The sequence below is a fragment of the Ammospiza nelsoni genome, chromosome Z (assembly GCF_027579445.1).
Source record: "Ammospiza nelsoni isolate bAmmNel1 chromosome Z, bAmmNel1.pri, whole genome shotgun sequence".
Taxonomy (NCBI): domain Eukaryota; kingdom Metazoa; phylum Chordata; class Aves; order Passeriformes; family Passerellidae; genus Ammospiza; species Ammospiza nelsoni.
This window is the reverse complement of record NC_080669.1, coordinates 42707406-42732006: the sequence shown is the minus strand read 5'-3', so window position 1 is coordinate 42732006 and position 24601 is coordinate 42707406. Positions and strand designations below refer to the sequence as shown.

The 24601-nt window shown below is 37.5% G+C and overlaps 1 protein-coding gene across 1 annotated transcript in view; it reads right to left on the bottom strand.

Annotated features, from left to right (window-relative positions):
- The window catches only part of RFX3 (regulatory factor X3), a 106566-nt gene extending 88971 nt beyond the window's left edge, over positions 1–17595 (bottom strand). The window contains exon 1 of the mRNA XM_059492501.1: positions 17444–17595. The gene's annotated coding sequence lies outside the window, so the exon portion shown is untranslated. The remainder of the gene's footprint in view (positions 1–17443) is intronic.
- Between the last annotated feature and the right edge of the window lie 7006 nt (positions 17596–24601).

Below are 24601 nucleotides of genomic sequence, written 5' to 3'. Positions count from 1 at the left end.
CTATAGATTAGATTGTGAGGTTTTGCTGCCTGACTATCCAGTCAGGAGTGAATGGATAGGATAGAATGTTGGGAGTGAAAAGTAAGTTGCAAATGCCTCTTCTTCAATGGCAGCATCTATTGTTTCTTACCTTTTCAAGCTAATTATTTTGTTAGTATGTTTTTCTGAAACTTCTAATTATCTTTTGAATAAGACAGACAGGCATAACAGAAAAAACCCCCAAAAAAACAACAAACCAAATTTATTTTCCTAAGAGTAGAAATTTAAGAAATTAACATACTGTCCTAGTATTGGAAATGTTAAGATGTTAAGATGTTAAGTACTGGAAATGTTAAGAAGTGTTAAGATCAGTTATCTAGATGTAGAAGACAGTGCCACAAAATTGATTCCAGTAGTGATATAAGGAAATGCTAGGGTTTATCCTTTCCAAAATGCTTTGTACTACTTAGTGGCTGATGCTTTTTAGCGGAACCATGAAAACAATAACAAATATGAAGTGTGTTCTGAAGACAAAAATCTCAGATGACTGGGAGTAAACTAGCAAATATCAGCAGAATGCATTCATGAATTCAAACTCTTCCAAGTACAACTTTTTTACTTTTCCAGAATTTTGAAGTCTGCAAAATCTATTTCAAAGGCAAAACTGAACTTTTCACCTGTGTCAGATAACACTCAAACAACAAAAAACCTACATTAGCCCCTGTATTTGAGGGATTTAGCCTGGAATAGTTGACAGCCACAAATCTAGTAGAGTCTAAAGGAAAATGCCAGAATGAAACACATTCTAACCAAATCCATAAATCTAAAGAATTGCTGTGTATAACCACCATTGCTAGTTTACTTTTTATAATTTTATTAAAAAAGGATCACTGCAATATGTTACCCTAGACAGCATGACCTCAAAGATGACAGGGTGCTTGGACAACACCAACAACTAGATACAGCTACAGAAGTAATAGAAGAATGTCATGCTGTAAAAGTACCTAAGGTTTACAACTAAAACGTAGGTACTGATTATCTAAATTAAGTTCTGCAGTCAGCATTTTGTTAGAGCTTGTAACATACTTCTGTGTTTCCCAAGAATTTATTAGAGAAAAGGAGGACTTTGACAAAGAGAACGGATCCAAAGCTACATCCATCCACCATTTTTCATTAAATGTTCTTCTGTAAGTACATTTACTTTATTGTTACTGAAGGAAATTAGATTTGCAGACATCAATGGTTTTTTACACAAAACATGCCCTGATGCCTTTAGTCTGGTGAGACACTCTGGTTGTCTTCTCTGACACTTTAGTAAAAGAAACTTGACCAGAATCTCACTATAGTTAGCTTAAGAAGGAGCCTAAGATTCCTTCATCCTTTATTACAGAAGATAACTTGCTTGTAAACTGGCCATTTAGATTAATTGTACAAGCTGAACGTTCCCTTGGCTCTAGGAGACAATTCCACATTAGTAAGATTACTTATGAAGATAATGTTTCTCCCATAAATCTAAAATCCTATTCTTAGGATAGAATTCACTACCACCACAATTAGAGCAGACCAAATGCATGGTCCATACAACTGCTCCCGTGAGTTTACTGAAACAACAACAACAAATATACCCCTTCCACCAAAACCCCCAAATGACTCAAGATCTTATTTTAAGATATTCTTCAAGCATTCCACTCCTCAATAACTGGGGTTATTTTCTACAGGGTCTGGAGATTTACCTGTTCTTATGTACCCATTAAAAGAAACAGATTCTGAATTTCTCAATTCAAGTTATTTCCAATTACATCAAACTGGCTAGAAGAATGTTCTTCCGAACATATTTTTAAGAATCAATTCTGTATACATTGCCATGAAGCAGGCTAAAGCACATGGAGAGAAAGCTAGAGATTAGCAAACATGAAAGCAAAGTGGCTGTTGGCAAATAAAAAAATCAGGCAGTCCCTGAAAGCCAATCTCGGCACCTGTAGGCAATCCCTACAACCATGTCAGCACTGTGTGAAGCTTAGCAGAGTAGTTATACCCCACTGTCTCAGGTAAATTGTTAAATATTAAACCACATCCAAGCCAGGCATCCAATAACAACAGGGAAAAAAAAACCAAATAGCCAAACTGTGGATACTGAGCTGCAGAACTTAATAAGTAAAGGTAAGTGCCACAAAAGTACGGAAAAAATAATTGCAATTGCAAAACATATGTAAGCAGATATCACTGTCACTAATGATGATATAATAAAGCAGTGAAAAAAAGAACTACATTTATAAACATGAAGGAAGGAAAAAATGCTGTCATAAAAAAACCTCAAGACTGGCATATACTTTAGTTTAAAAGAAAGAAAGAGAAAGGAACACTTACAAACTTAGAAATTTAGAAACCCATTTAAAGAAGGCTGTCTCGTTATAAAATACTGCTTTATTTCCTAAAGATATTATTTACCTTGCCCTACCATCTGAATTTTAAGTATCTCTTTAGAAATCTACTTAGCTTTGTAACTATGTATTTGAAGTACTGTAACAAGAAAACTAATATTTCAATATGTTTACCATATTCTTTTTTTTAATTTAAGAAATTTATACTCAATTTAATTATTACTCAATTTATACTCAAATTCAGCAGCAGCAATTCTACAGGAAATATACAAGAAATGCATTATGTTGAAAGCAATGACAAAAAAACCTCTCACTACAAAAATGCTATTTTACCAAACATGTTTGAAATTTACTATCACACCATACAGCATTATTTAAGATATTAATTACAACTTTGTTTGCCTTCCTGTGTGACCCTTCCCAACACGTTAGCTTTCACAAGCAGATATTTATTCACAAGACACTGTTACTACCAGTGTTGCTTTTGATGTCACATGAAATGAAATCTATTCTAACATTTAAAATACATACAAATCATACCAAAAAAAAACAAAAATACCACCAAACAAACAAAAAAACCAAAACCAAAAAATCCTATAAGCCAAACATACAAAAAACCCTTCCACATGGTTTTTTGTTGACCTCACTGTAAAAGACACTCAGTTCCACAGCACATTCGGCTTTTCCAACCTAACAGTAACAAGCACCTGAAAAGATAGTGATTTAGCAAGCTACAGCTTGTATTTCCTGGATAGACACCAATATTTTATTTTTATTCCATGTGTGACTTAGAACAAACCATTTCAACTTATATTTTTAGCCTATAGGCATTTATTTATTAACAATATCCTAAAATTATTAAACCCTCTTTAGTCACCACTACCTTTCTCTCAAAGAAACAGTTCTCTAAGCTCTTAGCTAAGACTGACTGTAGAAAGCATTTGAAAACATGAAATTGTAAAATGAAAACATGCATAAGGATTCTTATTAGCTAGGTTTATCTACCATGGCTTTCTTGCCCTCAAATAAAAAACAATGAGTTAAAAAAAATTAGGTACAATGTAAAACCCAACTGAAGTAAAGAATAATGAAAAGCATACCAGCACACAGAAATGAAAATAAAAAATAATAAAAAAGTAAAAATTTAAGGTAAATTAATTAATTATAAAAAGGAAGAGGAAAGAATGCCATTAATCAATGACAACGACTAGAACTGTACAACAGTGTGTATTTAACTAATCTCTATGTTTACAGTAATTGTACTTATACAAATTGAATATTGAGAAATTGAATATTGAGAATTGCACAATTGGATCCAATGCATATTTGTTTTTTGTTTTCTGGCTTCTGTTGTTACAAAACGTTCCTAATGGAAATTTTCATATAATCTGACAAAAAGCTTGACACTCAGGAAGTTTAAATAATATTACTTTCAAAAGATAGTTTGACAAAAGGTGATGGTAACTGATTTTTATAATTATTTGGTAACTTTTTTTAATTTGACTCCAGCCTACTGCACCTACAGAGAATAAAAAAACAATTCAAATATAAAGAACATTCAGCCACAATATTTATGCAAGATTTATGTAATGAATAGCAGAAACTGAATTTGATTTCTAAGTCTTAAGATAAAGATATACAACTATATAACATACCATTTCATTGTTCTTCCATATTGCCAAGTAACAGTAAGTAAAAATAATATCAAACAGATATCACTAGCTATCTCATTTATAATATGGAAAATAGATATATAAACTGGCACAACAACACTGAACACTAATTCTATAAATTTTGATATATGTTTAAGTTTATTTCACTTGTTTTCCTTATTGCAGCTCATTGTCTTGCCCACCAGGATTTCTACTACCTGAATTTCTTGCTATTCATTTTAATCACTGACTGAAAAGTCAGGCAAGACGTTACAGGAACATTCTAAAATACTAGCACATTAGAATAGAGGTCCTTGAAAAAGGTACTGACTATGTCATGGTGTTAGATTGTTTAGGGCACTTAGAGTTTTACTATGCATTCATGTACTTTATTCAATCAGAAAAAATATTTTTCCTTGGAAAAAATTAACTGGAAACACTTTATGGAAATCCTACACCCCTCCTTAACTTAAATTCTCAAATTTGACAGAGGTAAGTTTAACATATTATGAATAAGATAAAAATACATTGTAAATAATGTATTTGCTTATCCAGGCTTAATCATTCCATTCAACTCAGCTTATTAGCTGATATGAAACATCTCCATTTAAATAAAGGAATTACTTTCTAATACTGCCAATAATCTAATACTGATCATCAAGACTACATTTATCATAATTAGTAATGTATACATATGTTTTTGCTTATCCCTCAAGCAGTGCTAAATAAGAGTAAGAGAAATCAAAGCACATTAATTTTGCTATGGATCTGAATGTCCCATCATAATAAATTCCAGCCAAAACAACCAAAAGACCCTCAAAGAGAACCACTTCAGTCAACAGAAGCATTGTTTATCAATCTATTTTTTCTGATTTTACCAATAATAGTTACTGCAATACATACTTCCTTAGATCTTTGCTCTTGATCTCTATCATTGCTAATAATTTTACATCTGTAGCTATATAATAAAGCAAATACTTTTTTAAAAACAACCATCTCTTTACGTACACTCAAAAATGATCGTGCGTCCTTCTGAAATCCTATCTTTTGGACATAGTCCAGTTCTTATCAAAGTGAACAGAGATATAGTCAAGTTACATGGAAAATATTTTAGATACCCTCATTACAAAAAAGATTGATACCCTCTTCAGATTGCTGGCTGTTATGTACCACTTACAAACCACCAGGCAGTAAGCCAAATATAGAATGTTTCATCAACACCCCTGAACTTGTTTCAACAAAGAAAGGAAATTATCCAGTTTATTTTAAAATTCTGAATAATTTCCAATAAAAATGTCATTTGCAGTTCTTCCACTTTTAGTTTATTCTTTTCTTTTGCTACAACAAAAGAATTAAAAGTTGCAAATTAAGACTTTGATATATAGACAATAATGTCCACAGAATCAGCAACTGGGGTTTGGTTTTGCTAGGTATTCAACCAAGGTCCCTCCTTCTTTCATAAAACCCTTTGGTTATCATTGTCTTTTCCTCGAGAGACCTAAAAAATTTTGGTTTCTTGCTACTGCTTTTATTTTTTCCCTCGGCAGGAGTCCAGTGAAAAGTCTCATGGTTTCAATCTAAAATATTTTATAAATAAATGTGAGGAGTCCAGTCTATGTCGAGACCTAAGTTTGCGGAATCCATAGAATGAAGTGTCGGACCAAAATAACAAAAGTTATAGAAAACCGAAGAAAAAAGGAACCCAAGAGTTGTGTGGTTAGGGAGATCATCTCCTGGGCACCCAATCCAGGTCTTTGTGATACATGTCAAGAGGACAACTTTGTGACTCTAGCTCTATCCCTCCATTTTTACTTCCAGATATGAAGATTTAAATACAGTCCTAGGAAACTGAACTGGCCATCAAGACTAGAAGTCAAACTAGATCACATCTAGGAACTTCTGCTGTAGAGCAAGAATCCCAAGTAAAATTACAGTATAGCTTGGGCTGTCATAGATATCAGGAGCTGCCAAGTCCAACTTCCCTCCCAAAGCAGGTTCAGATTTGGCATTAGACCACCTTCCCAGGGCTTTATCTAGTAAGAGGCTGAAAATCTTCAGATGGAAATGGCAAAACCTCACTTAGTCCAAGGTGCATTGCTGGGCTGTCCTCATGGGGAAAAAGGGTCTCCTTGTGTCTAATCTAATCCTCTTGTGATTGTCCCTCATCCTTTCACCACACACTTCCTTTGCACTTACTCCAACCAACATCTTTCCCATAATTGCAGAAGAGTGATAGAAAGCAAGAAATGCATGTGAATGTTGTATAATAAATACAGAAGAGATGTGGATAAACATTTATCTCAATTCCCTGCCTATACTCATGTCCAACACCCCAAGAGACATCTTTCCTACAGCACAGGCACACTGCTTGCACATGTTCAGCTACCTGACAACCATGGAAGTCAGGGTCTAATCCAGCCTGTAGTCTCAGACACTCGGTCCCCAGGCTGCAATTTGCAGCTACAGGTCTGTGACGTCCTAAAGAGCTTCACAGGACTAGCATTTCTGTCTCTTTTGTCCAGAAGATTCTTGTAGAAGCAGGTTAAAGGAGTATTTTTTTCAGTGACCGCTTTTGTTCTAGATTTCACTAAGACGAGTATGTTTATAATAGGTAATCTGTATGTTTGCTGTAAGAAAAGACAAGCTTTCTAACGCCCTGTGAAGGATGACTAGCAGATTATTTGGGACAATATGCTCAATACAGAAATGACATACCAGTCAGTCATGTAAAAACCACCAGTTTTACCGTTTGCTCTAACACAAGTAACTCCATTTGACAAGCTGAACCATCTAGATTAAAATAAAATGTCTTGCTAGATGATTCTTATTCCTATGAAAGTATCTTCCACATTTCTTCTACTCTTAAATTAAAAATACCCCAAACAAACAACCAAATACAAAACCCCAATCAACCAAACCAAGCGTAAACTGCACACCATACTACACTGAGTACCCTAAGCATCTCCTGTTCTTTTGGTTTTATTGATGCCTTAAAGATCTATAAATGAGCAATACACTTTTGAGACAATATTAGTTTAGGAGGTAATATAAAGGCTGGTCTTTATTGGATGCCTGCAAGGGGCAGGTATGTAAAAACGCCAATCCCGCACAGGGTGAATACAGTTTTACAGGTTTAGCAAATTAGCAGAATTGAAAAGAATCTCTATTTAGAAGCACAAGTGATGAGGTAATTCCCCCCCCCCCCAGCTTAGATAGGAACTAAACTTTATTTATGAAGATGTGTCTCCAAGAGCTGTTTTGAACCTTGGCTCCCAAAGAGAACCAAGACAAGATAGGGGCCTTCAACCCCTGGGGCTTGGAGCTTCAGGAATTTGTTTTGTCTTTCTGTCTGTCAGGGTAGAGAAAAGTACTGAAGCTAGCTAGGAACTATATAACTATACAACAGTAGTCTAAATATAGTCAAAAATATATATATAAGGAGGAAACAAGAAAGCAAAAATCATTGTGGCATCATTACAGTAAACTTTACCATTTCCATACTAGCAAGTTAAATCCTGTAACTAGAGCACATAAAATGCTTTTGAATCAGTCTATGGAAGACAGAAGTACCTCATGTGGAATGAACATATTTTTAAAAATGAAATCTAAATATTAGTCAAAGAGAACAGATCAATGGGAAGTCAGAAGCATAGCAATAAAACAAATTTATACTTGTGACCATGCAGTTTGTTTTATGGAGATGACACATGTGATTTTATTAGAGGATGTAACACATTATGAATCAACATCTCAATTCCCACTATTAAGACACAATTACATCTTCAAGCCATTTTTAAGGGCCAAAACCTGTTACTTTCCCTTTCTTATACTACAAACTCTGGGACAAGTACTAAAGCATTTCTGACCAAAACTTACACGCACATACACAGCTTTCTTTATCACAGATGACAAAAACATAACTTCTATTTTCCTATCAGCCATATCCATCTGTTTTTCTGACTTGGACATTTTATCTTTTCCCATTTTATAAAATATGGGAAGAAAATGCTCATAGTTTTTCAAAATATTAATTATTTTTAAGTACAGGAAAAAAAAAATTAACTACTGGCTCCAGTTTAACCCTTTTTTCAGTAGGCTACAGATGGACAGTCTGTTGATGTTGGGCTTTCAAGAAATTCAGCTGCATATGAAGAGTTACCATCCTTGGATCATACCATGTAACAGAAAATACAACTATGCTGACACAAGAACTTCTGAATATGTCAAACTTACATCTGTGTTAGAACACATGCCATTAAAAGCTTCTGAGACTTACAGCACTGAGTTGTTACAAGTCTTAGCCAAATAATTAGTATTTTATCCTGAAATCAAGCAGTGGGTGCCCTTATATGTCAATCTTTCACATGGAAAGTAATCCTAAAACTTCTCTTCATCTCAGTTGCCTGAAATATGTTTGTGACAAACAAACTTGTAACCAGTGATTTGAGACTGCATTAAGAAACCATCTTCATCAGGTCATGAAAGTTGGTCACTGCACTGAAATCATGATCCTGTGTCCAGCTCTTCCCTGAATTCAAGAAATGTCAGTTTCTTCAGAATTCAATAAGGAGAAATCAATAGTAAAGTAGGCCAAGGAGTGAAGATAGTGAAGACCTTCAAGCCCTATTAAGGACAGGAAATTTGACTCAGTGGCCCTTATCAAGATCACGGCAGGAAATTTTAATATCTGGAATTTGAATCTGCCTCCACAGGAAGTATGGCTACAAAACAGTAACATAAAGTCTGGATATTCCAGACCACACAAGTTCATAAGTTTGTAGTGTTTGTCAACTCACCATCTGAATGAACTGAAACAACAGCAGTAAAAAACTGCTACACCAAACAGATACAACTGAATCAGTGTAAACCCACAACTTTTAAAACACTGGAAGGTCTGTTTCATAAGACAGAATAATTACTTACATGATAAATTGTGCTATTGCTTTGTAGGACCATCTCTAATTCTGAGTTTACTGCAAAGAAACCTTTCCTCAGCGTGACTTAAATTTGCTAGAAAAGGGTACTTCAGACACAAAACCTAAATTCTGTGAACTAGCCTGAGGTTTGCAAAACCCTAAGCCATTCTCATCTCCACACCACTACAGAGCCAGCATGCTGAACTCTCTATACATTTACTTGCTCACTACTGTTCCATGCAATACCCTCTCAGGACTGTGCTCCTTACCCTAGAAAGGAGTTTCAAAGTTAGAGAAAGCCACAGCAACTCAGGATAACCTTCCATCAGAAAACACTTGGAAAGTGACAGTGAAGAGCTGTGTTCTCATCTTGCCTCACTTCACTCTTGACTCACTTCAAAATCAAGACTTGCAGCTCAAAAAATTTTCCACAAAATAAGGGAATGAAGCTATATTTCTGTCCTACTTACCTCCACTTACTATTAAATAATAATTATATTAAATCTGTGGTTTAACACTAAGCAGGTTTTATTCTCTAAAGAACTGTAAAGATGATGTAGCTCACAGAAGAGTTTCCATGGTTTTTTCAGAAAGTCTAATGAATAAACTTCCTAGAAGTTACAGGGAATTGCTATTAATATTACTCAGTTTCAACTCTGAGGAATTAGTAACACCCTGGATTCTACACTTTTCCATTTACTAAATCTGACAGGAAAACAATACAATGAATATGGAAGAGTTATTTATCAATTCCTCTGCAAACTGCAACTCAGTTGAATTGATTTAACATAGAGTGGACAAAACAAAATAGGAGTAAACTAAAGCAAAAGACAAATACAAATGTTGATATGATAGTTCAACCTGTCAAGCTTAGCTACCACAGTGTGTCAACTCACATCATAGCTAACAGTCAATTTGATAAATCAGCTACTATACAGGTAGCTCAGCTGCTCCTCACTATCCAAGGCTCATGTAACTTTGAAAACAGCTGGACTTTCCTATAGAAGTAACCTAAATAATTTACATGCATTGTAATAGTTTTCAAGTAATTTATTTTATAAATGACTGTTATAGTCTCTTGAACTATATAAACAACACCTTTCTATAACTTAACTGTAAAATGCATATCAGATAATCATTAAATTATTCCAGGTTTTTCCATCAGAAATTTTGAGACAATTTAGTTTTTAAATGGCAATTATGTAACAGCTATTTTTCTTAAAAACATTGAAAAGGAAGAATAGGAGTTTAATTAAAGAAAGTAGTTCTAAAGAAAGGTTAATTTTTATTGTATCTTCTAAATTCTTTGGGATACAAAGTAATTAACACTGACTTCCAATAATAAACACAATATATAAAATATTAACGAGAAAGATAAATTAACAATCCTTTGTATATAGCCACATGTCCTTCCTAATGGAAGAACTACAATGTGCATCTCATCAGCAAAAACAGGAGGTAGGAAGCATTTGTTCTTCCTTCAATAAGTATGTAACTCTATCGTATCTACTCTTAAGCCACAGAACAATAAGGAGGTAAGAATACAGCAGGTATCTTACTAGGAAAATAAAACAGTTAGGATGGAGAATTTTGAATACTTTTTGCAGCAGTTAAATAGAAAATAAGTCTTCAAATTTATGAGACATTTAATGTAAGACAGAAATCCTGACATTGATCGCTGCTTCCAATGGCATGAGAACTACACCTATTTTGGGTTTTTTTTTGCTTTCCCCATACCAAAAATGAATAGATTAAATCCTCTTTAGATAATGCTAGTTACTTTTTACCATTCAACTCTGTTAGTTTCACTGCTAATTTCATTCCCAGCTCTTAGCAGTGCAGAATGCTACCATGATGCAAGGAAGAAAAAGCTCAAGTGATAATACTAATTTTCTTAAGATGATGCCACACAGTACAACAGCAACATTTCAAAATGCTTTGTGGATAATCTGCAAGAGATCACACCAAAAGACAACAGTACAAATTGACAGTCCTAGTCATCTAATGCACTAGGAAAGGAAATGTCAGAAATTCAATAAACCTCCAATATCATTGTCAGATTAGAGAGATACATAAGCAAGACTGCTTGCCATCCTCCCTTCTTCCCACCCCAGATTTAGGAACTTTTGGGGAGAGGGGAATAAAATGAGACCAAAGGTATTAGAAAATCACCTGAAAATTTAGCAGACATAAACTGGACAATTCACTGGAGCCAAAAATGTATTTTTAATAAATAAATAGCTATCTACAACCTTAATAACTGTCTTGCAAATAGTTCTGTCACAGAATCATATTATGCTATTAAAGTTGCTTGTAAAGGATGTACAGTTAACAGCACATAAAAAAGTAATCAGACAAAAAAACCCCAGAACACCTTAACTGAGGAAGAATAGTCTGAGTCAATGGCACCTGCAAACTGACATAGTTCACCTTTTAACAGACATGCCTCTTTCTATTTCTACTTTGCAATGTTGCATGATTTAACTACACTGTTTCAGAGTTTAGAAAATAATCCCTGAGGTGGTATATAAGAGAAGGCATAGTTGGATGAAATATAATGAGGATGTAAAACAGAAGAGAGAATCTACTTACTTGGTACATTAACAGCAAACACAACTTGAGTCATTAGTTGTAGTAGCAGCATCCAAAGCCTGAACAAAATCTAAATACATGGTTCTCGCCTTAAAGGCCTTATAAACTTACTTGAAATCAGTCTTCAAAAAGAAGAAATGAAATAACTAAATATATTGTTTACTCAGTGATGGTCTAAGAAGCTGAGATGGACTCAACATACTGGGTCTATAGGTGAATGAAATGACCTTTAAAAATAGTGTTAAATTGCTCTTTCCTCTCTTTGATGAATAAATAAAATCATAAATGCTATAAGTACACTTCAGTTATTCATGTACAATATTTGGCATTCTCATAGCATTGCTGTGAATGTCATGCAAGAATTTAAAGAAGACAGGTTAGAAATAAATTCGATATTCAAAGAGGAAGTCTAAATTGCTAGAAATTAACCTACCAAGTCTCACTAAAATTTGTGTTGTAAAATTTGTATTTACAATATTTGTAATTGTACAAAATTTGTATTTACAATACAAACAGAATTTACAATATATTCCATCCACTACCTCTTGATTTTAGGAAGTTCCTAACTAACCAAACACCTTATAACAGTGGAACAGGTAGAACAACTAAATTGTTTGCAACAGTGTCCAAAATGAAGCAATTTAAGGTGTACTACCCTAGCTACACTCTGAGTCTTTTCGCATGTTTCCAAAAGGAAATTACACTAAACTCGACATCATTAACCACCTACACAGAGGGAAAAATATTACCTTATTAATTTTATGGGGTATGATTAAAAAAATAGATATTACTAAACTACAGAAGTTACTACTATTAATTTCTAATCTGACAGGTTCATATATCCATAGAGAATTTTTTTAATGAAACTTAGTGGAACTTATAAATATGTAGAGGCACGGGCTGATTTAGGCACTTTTTTTGCTTTTTTTGGGGGGTTTTGTTTGTTTGTTTTGTAGGTTTTCTTTTTTGATTGTTGTTTTGTTGTTGTTTCTTTGGGTTTTTTTTTAGGGGGTGGGGTGTGAGGGGGAGGTGGGTTGGTGGCTTTCTTTCCCAGAACTACTGATCAATGGAGAAAAGCATCCTGTCCTTTTTGCAGTTCATAAGTACATACCCTCCCATGCCCACCTCAGTTTCATCTAGGAAGAGCTTCAGTGAGAAAGGAAAAAAGTTGTATGCACAGCAATATATTTTTTAAAAAGAGTTCACATATGAGCAAATTGGCTATATAAAATGTGAACACAGACTTATAAATGAAAAATATAACATACAATAAAGGTCACTCCAAAATGCATGTATGCCTCACATAAATTCATGTAGTACTTCAATAAGGATACAGCTTATATAATTTTAGCTATATGTTAAACAGACATAATTTACATATAAATATGTTTTCTTTTGATGAACAGAAATTGCATTTTAAGTGTGTGAATCTACATACACAGACATAATCCGATTCAGAACAGCCAATTTACTCTATGATTTTTAACATAATATTGTCAAAACAGTAAGTTTGCTTTATTGCACTGCACAGAAAAGTGTAAAAATTTCAGTAATGTTTATTCAAGTCTTATATGCCTTACCAATGCATTTCAATGAACAAACTTTTAGGATTTTCTCTCCTTTTTGTATTTCAAATAGCACAGCACCCTCTGGTGCATCCGCTAGAAAAAGAAAACAACTAACAATAAACACCAGTCATTGTGATAAAAAAGTCAACATAAAAAGAAGAAAAAAGGAGTCCTTAGAAACAAAAATATAAAAAAATTATTAGAAAACTAACTTCAATTTCATTCTTTCCTATTAAAATCTTTTGTAATTGAGGAAATTATAACTACTGAATAAAAAATTTTAGAAGAAACCTGCAGATATGCTAATACAGCGAGGTGCCAGAAAAATAAAATTAAGCATACATTTGTTTCACACTAATGTTGTGTTCTTACTAGTAATTCATTTGTATTAAAAAATATTCCAAAAAGAAATAATCTTTAAGTAGAAAAGATAAGGTAGTGAAACAAAATGTTACACCAAGCAGTATATCTGCTCTTGGTCTTGCAAGAGTAACATTTACTAGATCTACAGCTATCCACACACTCAAACTGCTGAATTTCACACCAAAATACTCACATCTCCTTTCAAAGTCCAATGAGAAAACAAAAATTTAAAATTATTGTATTATATGAAACATTTCAAACTCTGATGACATTTTAAGTATTAAAGCATAAAGTCTAGTATGACACATCAAATTATTAAAATACACCTAGTCACTAGGAAAATAATTTCCTACAAAAGTACATTTTTCTATTCACAGAAGTGGAGATCACCATCTGCTTTAGGAAGCTCTTTTGTAAACCTCTGGAAGTTTCAACACAAGGCACAAGAAATGAAAGTGACACCTGTTTAAATCAGCCATCTGTCCCTAACAAACTAGATTTAGCCAAATCTAAAAATCAAAATCTCAGATGAGAGAAAAGAGAAGTATTGTTTTGATTGACAACCAACTGTAGGCAAAATACATAGACAATAAACTTGTGGCTAATTGAAATAAAAGGTGTTAAACTTCAGTTATTCATTTTAAAAGCCTCATTAAGTTTTCAGCCCTAGTTTTTGGCCAAAAGAAAAAAAAAAAAAAAAAAAACTAAAAAATTTTCATTGATAAATTCAAAACATTCTTCTTTTTGTATTCTAGTACATAAATTTAACAAGGAGCTCAATTTTGAAATGGAATTCCAACTACAAGGATACTACATTGCCACTGAAAGCTTATTTTTTATTTTTTATTCTGTATTGTAGAGTATTCGTATGTCTTTCCAACTGACAATGATTTTTAAAAAACATTTTAATAGTCATATATATTTTTTAAAGCCTATTCATTTTTTAAGCATTCTGCATGACACATACCTGCAGGTGGTAAGCTGTTGAAGACTGCATGTAAAAAATAAAACTAATACAGAATATTTTCAGAGGGAAGAAAGTCTTTCAAATTAAAGCATGAAAACGAGAAAAACTAACTACAACACTAAAAGGAACTACAATGATAAACTACTATTGCATTTTAGCCACTGGCTTATGTTTCAAGTAAGAGAAGCAAACAAAAGCAGCTGGACTTCTCAAAAGTTTAGTAAATGGAAATAATGTGCAACATTTATTTCTCTAGGCAGTTTTTGATTAACAATACCCTGTCAGGAAGGAACAAGAAGTGGGATAGTGCTAACAAAGCTGAACCGAATTATCTAATAAAGCACCATGTCTTTAAAATTTTCAACAGCTTTTGACAGTATATTTGACGCTGATTTCTTTTACCTACACTACCTTACTGAAAGGATTTCTTCAAAGTAGCAAAATGTAGGTTAGTTTACTAGTAGCACAATAGAGCAGCTGATCCTTACTGTTTTGTTTGGATATGTTGAAACAAAACTAGATAGTCACACTCTGTAAGTCATGAAAACCTATACATTTAAAATAAATAAATAAATAAATATCACAAGCCATGTCATTTTTAAACACTAGTTAGCAGTACAAACACCAACTATTTTGTTAGCTGTGGTCATTAGGGAATCAGAATGTATAATGCAGATCTCGTCTGTGATCACTGCAGTATCTCAGAGAGAATAAAAAGTCAATATTTTCTCAGTGAAGTCCACAATATTAAAAGCAGTGATTACACCTTCTTTATTATTTTCCAAATTGTAGTCAGTGGCAAAGGAAAATGCAGCCAAATAGTACTATAAAGGTCTTTGGTTTTAGACAAAAACACGTGCTTTTAATATGATTTTTCAGAAACACCTGTATACATCAGCCAGCAGAATCAGAACAGAAACTCTGTCTCACACACAGGCACACACTTTCCTTTACTACCCAGTGGCCTGGATATATGTTCTGCAAAGACAGATTTCAATACCTAGGAATAATCCCATCCTGAGCAGTATTCTGTCCTGCTCTAAGAGAGCTTCTCAAGAAAGGTATGGTGCAGAACTGACATCTTTTCAACAACAGTAGATGCCAGGAATTATTTCAAAACCAATTAATCACAGAAACTAACAACAAATTCATAAAGACTTAGATGTGCCATATAACTGATACCCTACTAGAACTCACACTGAAAATTCTTAGTGTATTTAGAATTATTTACACCAGGGCCTACAAAATTAGCACACAGTGGCTTCATCTTGGAGTAAAAAAATTAAAAGATGATGATGTAGGGGCTTTTGGTCATTATCTAAAATAATTTATTTTCTAAGTTCTTGTGAACTATGAAATATTAAAACACATTTAAAAAAGGATCCAACATGTCTTGCCCCGAGGAAAATCAGTATCAAACAATGCACTAACCACTTAGCAGATCTTTTAGTTAATACCTGCTTGAAAAAATTGCCCCAGTTACACTCATTGGTAGTTCCAACGTGAGACAACTCCCGTATCTTACACTGGATATCTAAGGATATTAAAATGGAAAAGGTGTATGCACAATTATATGTAGGGTTTAGATTAAAAACAAGAGCATTATTTTTCCTAATTATATTAGGAAATAAATAAATAAGGAAATAAATAAGTCACCACTTCAGATCTACCAAAACAACACATGATTTGACAAGTCAAAGGGGAGAGTGGAAGTGGGTATGGAAATGTTAAGATGTTAAATGTTTCACTGCCATAAAAGATGCCAAAAATTCACTTCATCCAAAGAATTTAAAAAGTATATGAAGTATGATTTGACATCAATGACAACACAAATCTTTAGACCTTAATAAGCAGTCACAAAATGGATGAAGAAAACAAGCATTTTGGATTAGAACTAAGAAGGAAGTCATACTCAATAACATGAGTCCTCCTACATCTCTTTGAGGGGTAAATAGCTGCCCCTTCCCTCTTTCACAAAAGTACTCCTGAAAAGCAGTATCACTAACAAAATCACACAGACTTCTTTATCATACTGTTTTTTCCTCCTTTCTTTGCTGCTTAGCGCTGAAACCCACAGTCAGTGTCTTGAATTTCCTTCATCGTGGAGAGTTTAGGGAAACAAATGGATTCTCTCAACATGAACGTAACTCACTGTGCAATAAACTAGACCTACACAGGCACTGTTCCATGCTACACTGTCACTATGAAAGCATAATTTAAAAACAATTCCCTGCAGAACGAGTAGAATAAGAAAAAAACCCAACCTGCTACTCTATTTATGTATTAGTGGGGGTATTGAATAAACAAAACCCCACTTCACAATACAAAGAAAATATAGCTTACTAAAAACCAAACTGCAACATTAATTATGAATAAAAGAAAAAATTACACAGAGAAAGCACAAAAAATAAAAGGGGGTTGATATGATCGATAGTACGAGAGTATCATTAAAAGATATAGCCAAGTTCACAAAAACCTGCAACATTTAGTCATTTAGTAGTCAAATCAAATCAGAACAAGGCCCCTCTAAGTGAAAGAGGGAAATCAACCCCTGCTCTTGTTGTCCTACAGGATCCGTCTCCGACTGCATCTTTCCTCTCGACCCTACGCCTTTTTTCAGGTTTAAAGCCATTAACCTTTGACTGCGGCCGCAGCGCGTTCCCTGATTTCTCCATTTCCCGACCCGTACAAACGAGACCCAACTCAGACGCACACCCACCGCATCCTAGCGATTGTCCTGGAGGTCCCGCAGCGTGCCTGCGTCCCCGGCATCGCCCAGCCTTTCCTCCTCCTCGGCCGCACGGCGGCCGGCCCCGCTCCCCGCCCGACACCCCCGTCTATGCCCGCCGCCCCTCTCCCCCTGACCGCACAGCGCTCCCGGGAGGGCCGCGGGGGTTCGGCGGGGAGCTCCGCGTCCCCTGGCCGCCCCGCGAACACGGGCGCAGCCCGAGGGCGCAGCCCGGGCCCGGATGCCTCAGGGAGAAGGAGGAGGGAGGGCCGGGGTGCGCCCGCCGAGCGCATTCACCTGTGCCGGGGCGGGCTGCGGCGGCGCTCCCGCTGTCGCTGCTGCTGCTGGCGGCGGCTGCGGTTGTTGTTGTTGTTGTTGTGGTGGGTGACGGTGAGGCAGGGGGTGCGGAGCAGCGGCAGGAGGAGGAGGAGCAGGAGCGGGAGCGGAGCGGCTGTTGTTGATGGGTAACAGTCGCCAGGACTACGGTGACTATGGCGCTCGACTCACAAGGCAACGGTTGCTATAACTCACAAAAGGAGAGCGGGAGCGGGAGGGAGGGACCGACGGGCGGACGGAGGGAGGCGGGGGCGGCGGCGCGGCCGAGCGCCCCGGAAGGGGCGGGGCCTGCGGTAACGGCTGGCGCGCGGCGGCTTTCCCGGCGCCCCGGCCTGGGGCGCGCGCCCGCCCTGTTCTCGGCCCGCGCGGGGGGAGCGCGCACGGCGGGCCCGGCGCCGTGCGGGGCGCGCGGCGACCGCGCGAGGCCCGGCGGGGGGATGTGGCCGCGCGGGGGCCGCCTTACGCCACTTCCGGCAGGGGGCCGGGCAGGAGTGGCTCGGCGGCCGCCGTCCCTCCCGCCTCAAGATGGCGGCGGGCGGGCCGCTCCCCCACCGCCCGTGGCCCGCGCTGCCATTTTCGAGGGGGGGAGGAGGAGGAGGAGTGGGTCGCCGGCGACAAGTGGCGATGGAAACGGAAGCGCTGCCGCCACTATGCTTGTCGTTTTTCCTGTCCCGCCGACTCGCCGGTGGCCTCGTGTCAACCCTGCCGACCCCGGACTTGTGCGGGGGCCCGAGCCAAGGCCCCGGAGTGCCCGGTGGCCGCTCTCAGCCCACGTGGCTTTCTGGCCGAGTGCGTGCGTTGGGCCCTTGTCCCAGCTGGCGCACCGACTCACAGAATCCACTGGGTTGGAAAAGACCTCTGAGGTCGCCGATTCTAATCCGTGACGAAACACCACTATGTCACCTAGACACTGCACTGAGTGCCACGTCCAGTCTTTCCTTAAACACTTCCAGGGAGGTTAGCACTAAATGAGATTACGGGATGCTCTCCTGACAGGCTGTGTCTGTTCCTTCCAGGTGTATAGAGAGTCACAGGCTTGGAAGGGACCTCTGGAGATCATCTAGTTCAACCCCACCCCCCGCCCCGTGCCAAGGCAGGGTCATCCAGAGCTGGTTACACAGGAACGTGTCCAGGTGGGTTTTGAATGTCTTCCGAGAGGGGAAATCCAGGACCTCGGTGGGCAGCCTGTCCCAGTGCTTGCCAAACTCAGGAAGTTCCTTCAGTGGGTATGTATATGTTGAGGCTACGTATAGTGGCTCTACATCTGCTGGTTGCTACTGTGTCTCCCGGTGGTCCCTGTGCATCGCCATCTGCAGCCTGTTACTAACCAGAAAAGTATCTCTGAAGCTTTATACACAGTGGCAGCAGTCTGTGTTGCCAGTTATGCTATAATCCATGTAAACCCTGGAGTTCCCCCTTTATCTATGTATTGGTCTGTGTCCTCGCATGTTCTACCAGCCTATGGTTTACCAGTCACATCTTTTTAATACCTCCTGCTAAGAGCACCTGACATTTGTGTGGAATGGTCTACAACCAATTCTACTCCACCTGTCCCTACAGAAAAAAATTGAAATTGCTCTTACATTAGTAGATTCACTCTGACTTTCAGGGCCCTGTGCAACCATCTTAAGCTATGGCAACTATTTACTAAAAAATACTGGGAATTAGGGTTAAGTGTATACAAACAAGATCTTGATTGACAGAGATTTAAGTCCATAACAGAACAATCTTGAATTAATAAAACTATTTAAAGCCCTTCTATAGCTGAGGCTATGTCTTGATATTTCTGCTGTGGAACCTGATTTTTGAGAGATGCTAAACTAGTAACTTCAACTGAGATCTTCAACCTCATTGGATGTCTGGGTGTTTTAAGAGGTCACACTCACATGACTGACCTTTTCAAAAACATGAAAATGAGACACAACTATAAGCAATCTAATTTAATAAAAATTTATAGCAATGCATTCAATTAAAGGTAAAAGGTGTTTTGATAAATATCTTTCATTCTATCTAGCAAATACAGATGCTTTAATTTAGCTTGTACTTGGAAAGCTTTTATGATTTGTGTTTCATACAATTTTAAATTTCATATGAACAAGATTCATACTATTTGGTTTGGTGGAAAACCAAATAGAGGTGTCAGATACTGAGTAGTTTTACCAGAAAATTGTTGCTAAAGCGATGTGACCTAATTCCATGGTAAAGCTTTAGCAACATTCATGTCATCTATGTTGCTAAAGAAAGCATTGATGTTAAGTATTTTAACTCTGGATATTTTCTGTTGTGTCAATTGTCACCTGCATTGTTATGTGCTTGGCAACCTTAGTAGGGTGAACTGTGGTGAATGTGTAAAGTTGGAGGATAAAAGCACTGGGCTGTTGTTGATTTTCTTCCTGAAATCATGGAACTTTATGTGTCTATATGTGTGGAAAGAGCAAATCGGGGCCTTGGCAGAAATTTAAAATATACTTATAAATATCACTATACATCTTCCCTGAGCCAGTATATTAGTGAATATTTGAATTTATGGCAACATTTCAGTCTATAGGAAAATGATCGATTTCTTTGTTAAAGGGAAGTGGCTAGTTTTGTTACAGGAAGATTATTTAATCACTTCAATATTTTTATGCTTCTGTCTGTGAAGTTAATTTGCAGAGGTGCCCACTTAGATCAGTCAGGATCTAAGGGAATCTGTTTCAAATAATTTCAAGTAAATTTCTGCAAATTTGTATCCTAGCGTTTTATCAAAGACTTCATTTTTTATGGAGTCTTTTTTTTTAACTTATGCAACAGTTATTCGCTGCAAGACAATCCCTAAAACATTCAGTCCCTTCATAGAATTTTTTAACTAATGACATTAAACAACCTGCCAAATTTAAATATGAAAGCAGTGTTGATTAAAAGTGGTTGTGTTGCTAAAAGCCTTGTGTTTTATGTTTAGATGCAGAATATGCTGCATAGTAAAGTAATTTTATACCTTTTCATATGGATAAGGAATAATCAGAATGTAATCAATGTTTTTTACTGAAAGATGGTTGGACAGAAGTTGCTTGTGTACCTTGAAAATTATCACTTTCTGTTGCCAGATTCAAATCTTCAACACCTCTGAAAAAATAACTGGTGTCATATGCAGGAATTTCTACTGCAATTTTGTATGTTGCAAATGGTAATGGAAGACTTTCCAATTTCTTGTTCCTATAAATTCCTATTAATTCCTTTTTTTCATACTGGGTTTATAATACTTTAGGTGTTTTATTTTCAACAGAGCTACATTGCTATCCTTTCAGAACTTTTACAAAATACAGAATCTTACACAGTTTGCTGTTTCCTATAAAGTTGTAATTAGCCTGTCTAGTAATTTCGTATAACATTGCCCTTTTTTTATTTAAGTCCATTTCATAGGTTGTTTGCATTTCCAAATGGTTTTCAGATACATTCTGCCATTTGTTGCATTTCTGAAACGTACCATAAGTCATTCCTGCCACAGAACACAGTAGCTATCTCTCTTATGAAGCAGTACGAAGACAATCCAAAGTACTAAGGAAAAGTGTGTGTAAGAGCAATCCAACTGATTTCAGACCATGGGTATACTTACTGGACAAAGTAGTGTAAGTTAATGCCTCGACAAGTGCAATAAGAAGCATAAGTGCATTTTGCTTGTTTAACTTTGCCAACCTATCTCCATTTTCATATTTTCTGAACTCTGCATGATAATCTTTTTATCTATATCAGAGAATCTTTTCCAAAAACTTTGCTAGTCACCCCATAAACTCATGTATAAACTTTGCATTTGCAATATCTTTCATCAAGAATTGCCAACCATCTGGAAGCTGTTATATGAGGAAACAAGCCCTTTTGCTTTCTAGTCCTGTTGATTTGTGTGATTTTCATTCTCAAGGGTGCACATGATGTGGGGGAAAGAGGCAAAGGAGGTATGTATAGATGCTGATGTTATAGGATAGACAACTTAGGCAGATCCTGACACTCCAATGTCCAATTGCTTGCCGGGCATGATTCTTTTGGATACTGTTGTAAATATAAAGAAGGCTAAACAATTCTACCTAAGTTAGTTACTTAGTTATTCCTTACCTTTCAGGGAAACAGTAGGACATATAACAATCTTTCTCTTCTGTTATCTTAGAGCCATAACAAGTCATTCACTTGTCTCCTGAGTATTTTCTGCTTAGTCTCTTTATGGAGGGAATATTCCCTCTTACTTGGTGATCTGCATACCAGTTACATGTGGTACATGTTCTGCAAATGCCTACTAATATTTTGGTATTTGTATAGGGTTAGGTGAAGTTGTCTTGGTCTGTAGGGTCAGTTCCTTGGAGTTTGCAGGAACAGTATATGGGGTTTTTTTGTTTACTTTTCTTCTTCAGTTAGCATCCTGGAATGTCATAGAATCACAGTCCTAAAATATTTTGGGTTGGAATGGACTTTTACAAAGGTCATCCAGTCCAACGCCCCTGCAGTGAGCAGGGACGTCTCCTGTTAGATCAGGTTGCTTGAATCCATATCCAGTATTACCTTGAATGGTTCAAGGGCATCCACCAGCTCTCTGGGAAAATTTTGGCCGTGTTTACCACCCTCATTGTAAAATACTTCCTCCAAATATCTAGTCTGTATACCTTTCTTAAGCTTAAAACCATTACCCCTGTCCTGTCGCTACAGTCCCTACTAAAAGGTCTGTGTTAATCTTTCTTGTAAGTCCCCTTTATAAATACTAAAAGGGCACAGTAATATTTCCCAAGAGCCTTCTCTTCTTCAGGCTGCTCAACCCCAAATCTCTCAGCCTTTCATCATATCAGAGGTGCTCCAGCCCTAAGTCATGTGGCCCTCCTCTGAACGTGCTCCAATCGATCCATGTCTTTTCCTTTTCCATGTCCTTTCATGTCCATGTCTTACCAAGGATTCCAGAGCTGGATGCAGTACTTCAGGTGGAGTCTCACTAGAGCGAAGTACAGGGGGACAGCCACCTCCCTTGCTAATCATTCAGGTACATCAGGATTCCTCTATCGATCCGTACCAGATAGTTGAGGAACTGAGACTCCTTTTCCTTTGCTGACACAAATGCCTGTGCAGTCTGCATGTTTGACCTTGGGGATGGGAACAGATGGCCTCACTGCTTTGTTGGGCTGGAGACTCAGTACACTTTAGGGTTGCCTAGGCGTTCTGTTATACTGCTATGCTGCTCTGCAAGTCCTGGGTTTTGATGAGGATAAGTTGATACCTTTTCCACATAGAAAATACTTGATTTTCTTAAATTATATTTTGTCCTTGCTGCTGGTCCTCTCATCAGTGGCTCATCAGACATCACTGGTTGACCATCAATTTGGTGTCTTCCTTGTACTATGAACTGTGTCCACACAGTTTTACAAGCAGTGCACTTTCCTGGATTCTCTGTAGGTTTCTTTGTGAAAGTTGTGTAGGTTTCTTTGTGTATTCACTGTTGATAACTCCGAGACACAAGTCATGAGCATTACATAATTTACAGGAATGAAGAAGGGGCAAGATTGCAAGAACCAATCATAAATTCTGATCATAAAGAGCATGTGTAAAACTGGTGACACCTAGCCTTTTATGTGCATGAAAAGCATTGCAGGGTATGGCATAAGCTGTACATACTGAGAGCTTTCTGTTCCTACCTCTGTGCTTGCTATGCACTGGTGGACTTAAGTGGGTGCAGCCTAATCGCTGAGCTGAGGCACTTGCATCTGCATTAGCAAATAAAACATGTTATGTGAACTCATGGAATGCCCCTTCCATGGGTTACATTGGAAAGTGTTTTGAAAAGCCGTATGAAGTTTGTATGTACGAAAATGGCATCACGAAGGGAATCAAAGCATATTATGGAGTGTAATAGATTTGCCTTGACAGTGTATGAGCTTCAGTATGAACTAAAATGCTGTAGTACCACATCCATGGATAATTCAGAAGCTTGACATGTTAATCAGTATTTTCAGTATAATTAGTAACTTAGAGATAAAAAGGGAGGATTTATGACCTTTGGAAGAAGTAGGTAACTCAGGAAGAGTGCAAAGATGTCATTGGCACATGTAGAGAGAAAATTAGAAAGGCAAAAGCTCAACTAGATCTCAATCTGGCCACTGCTGTGAAAGATAATAAAAAGTGGTTTTATAAATACCTCAACAAAAGGAAGGCCAAGGAAAATCTCCATCCTTTAATGGGCATGGAAAACATTGTCACCAAGGATGAGGAAAAGGCTGAGGTCCTCAATGTCTTCTTTGCCTCAGTCTTTAACAGTAAGACTCATCCTGAGGGCAACCAGACAGATCTTCTGCAATACATGATGAAGTACTGAGCTATTTAGACACTCAGAATTCTATGGGATTGGATGGAATTCATTCAAGGGTACTGAGGAAGCTGGAAGAAGCACTCACCAAGAAATTCTCCACCAGTAGTCCTGGCTAACTGGGAAGGTCTCAGACCTGGAGGCTGGCCAATGTGATGCTCATCCTCAAAAAGGTTGTAAGGAGGATCTGGGGAACTACAGGCTGGTGAGTCTGACCTCACTGCTGGGGAGGGTTATGGAACAGATTGTCTTGATTGTAATCACTCAGCACATACAGGACAACCAGGGGATCAGGCCCAGCAAGCAGGGATTTAGGAAAGACGGGTCCTCCTTGGTCAACGCAATCCCTTTTTAAGACCAGGCGACCTGCCTAATGGATGATGGAAGAGCTCCTGGATGTTGTCTATCTGAACTTTAGCAAAGCTTTCAATATTGTCTCTTATGGCATTTTTCTGTAAAAGCTGGCAGCCTGTCTCTTGGCCTGGTACACTGTTTACTGGGTTAAAATCTGGCCAAGTGGCCAGGCCCAGAGGGTGGTGGTGCAAGGAGTTAAATCCAGCTGGTGGCCAGTCACCAGTGGTGTTCCCCAGGGCTCAGTACTAGAGCCAATTCTGTGTAGTATCTTCATCAGTGACCTTTACAAGGGTGTCAAGTGTAGCCTTGCTAAGTTTGTGGACAACACCAAGTTGGGTGGGAGTGTTGATCTGCTGGAGATTGGGAAGATTTTTCAGAGGGATCTGGACATGCTGGATCATGAGCCAAGGTTTCCAGGTCCTGCCTTTGGTTCACACCAACCCCAGGCA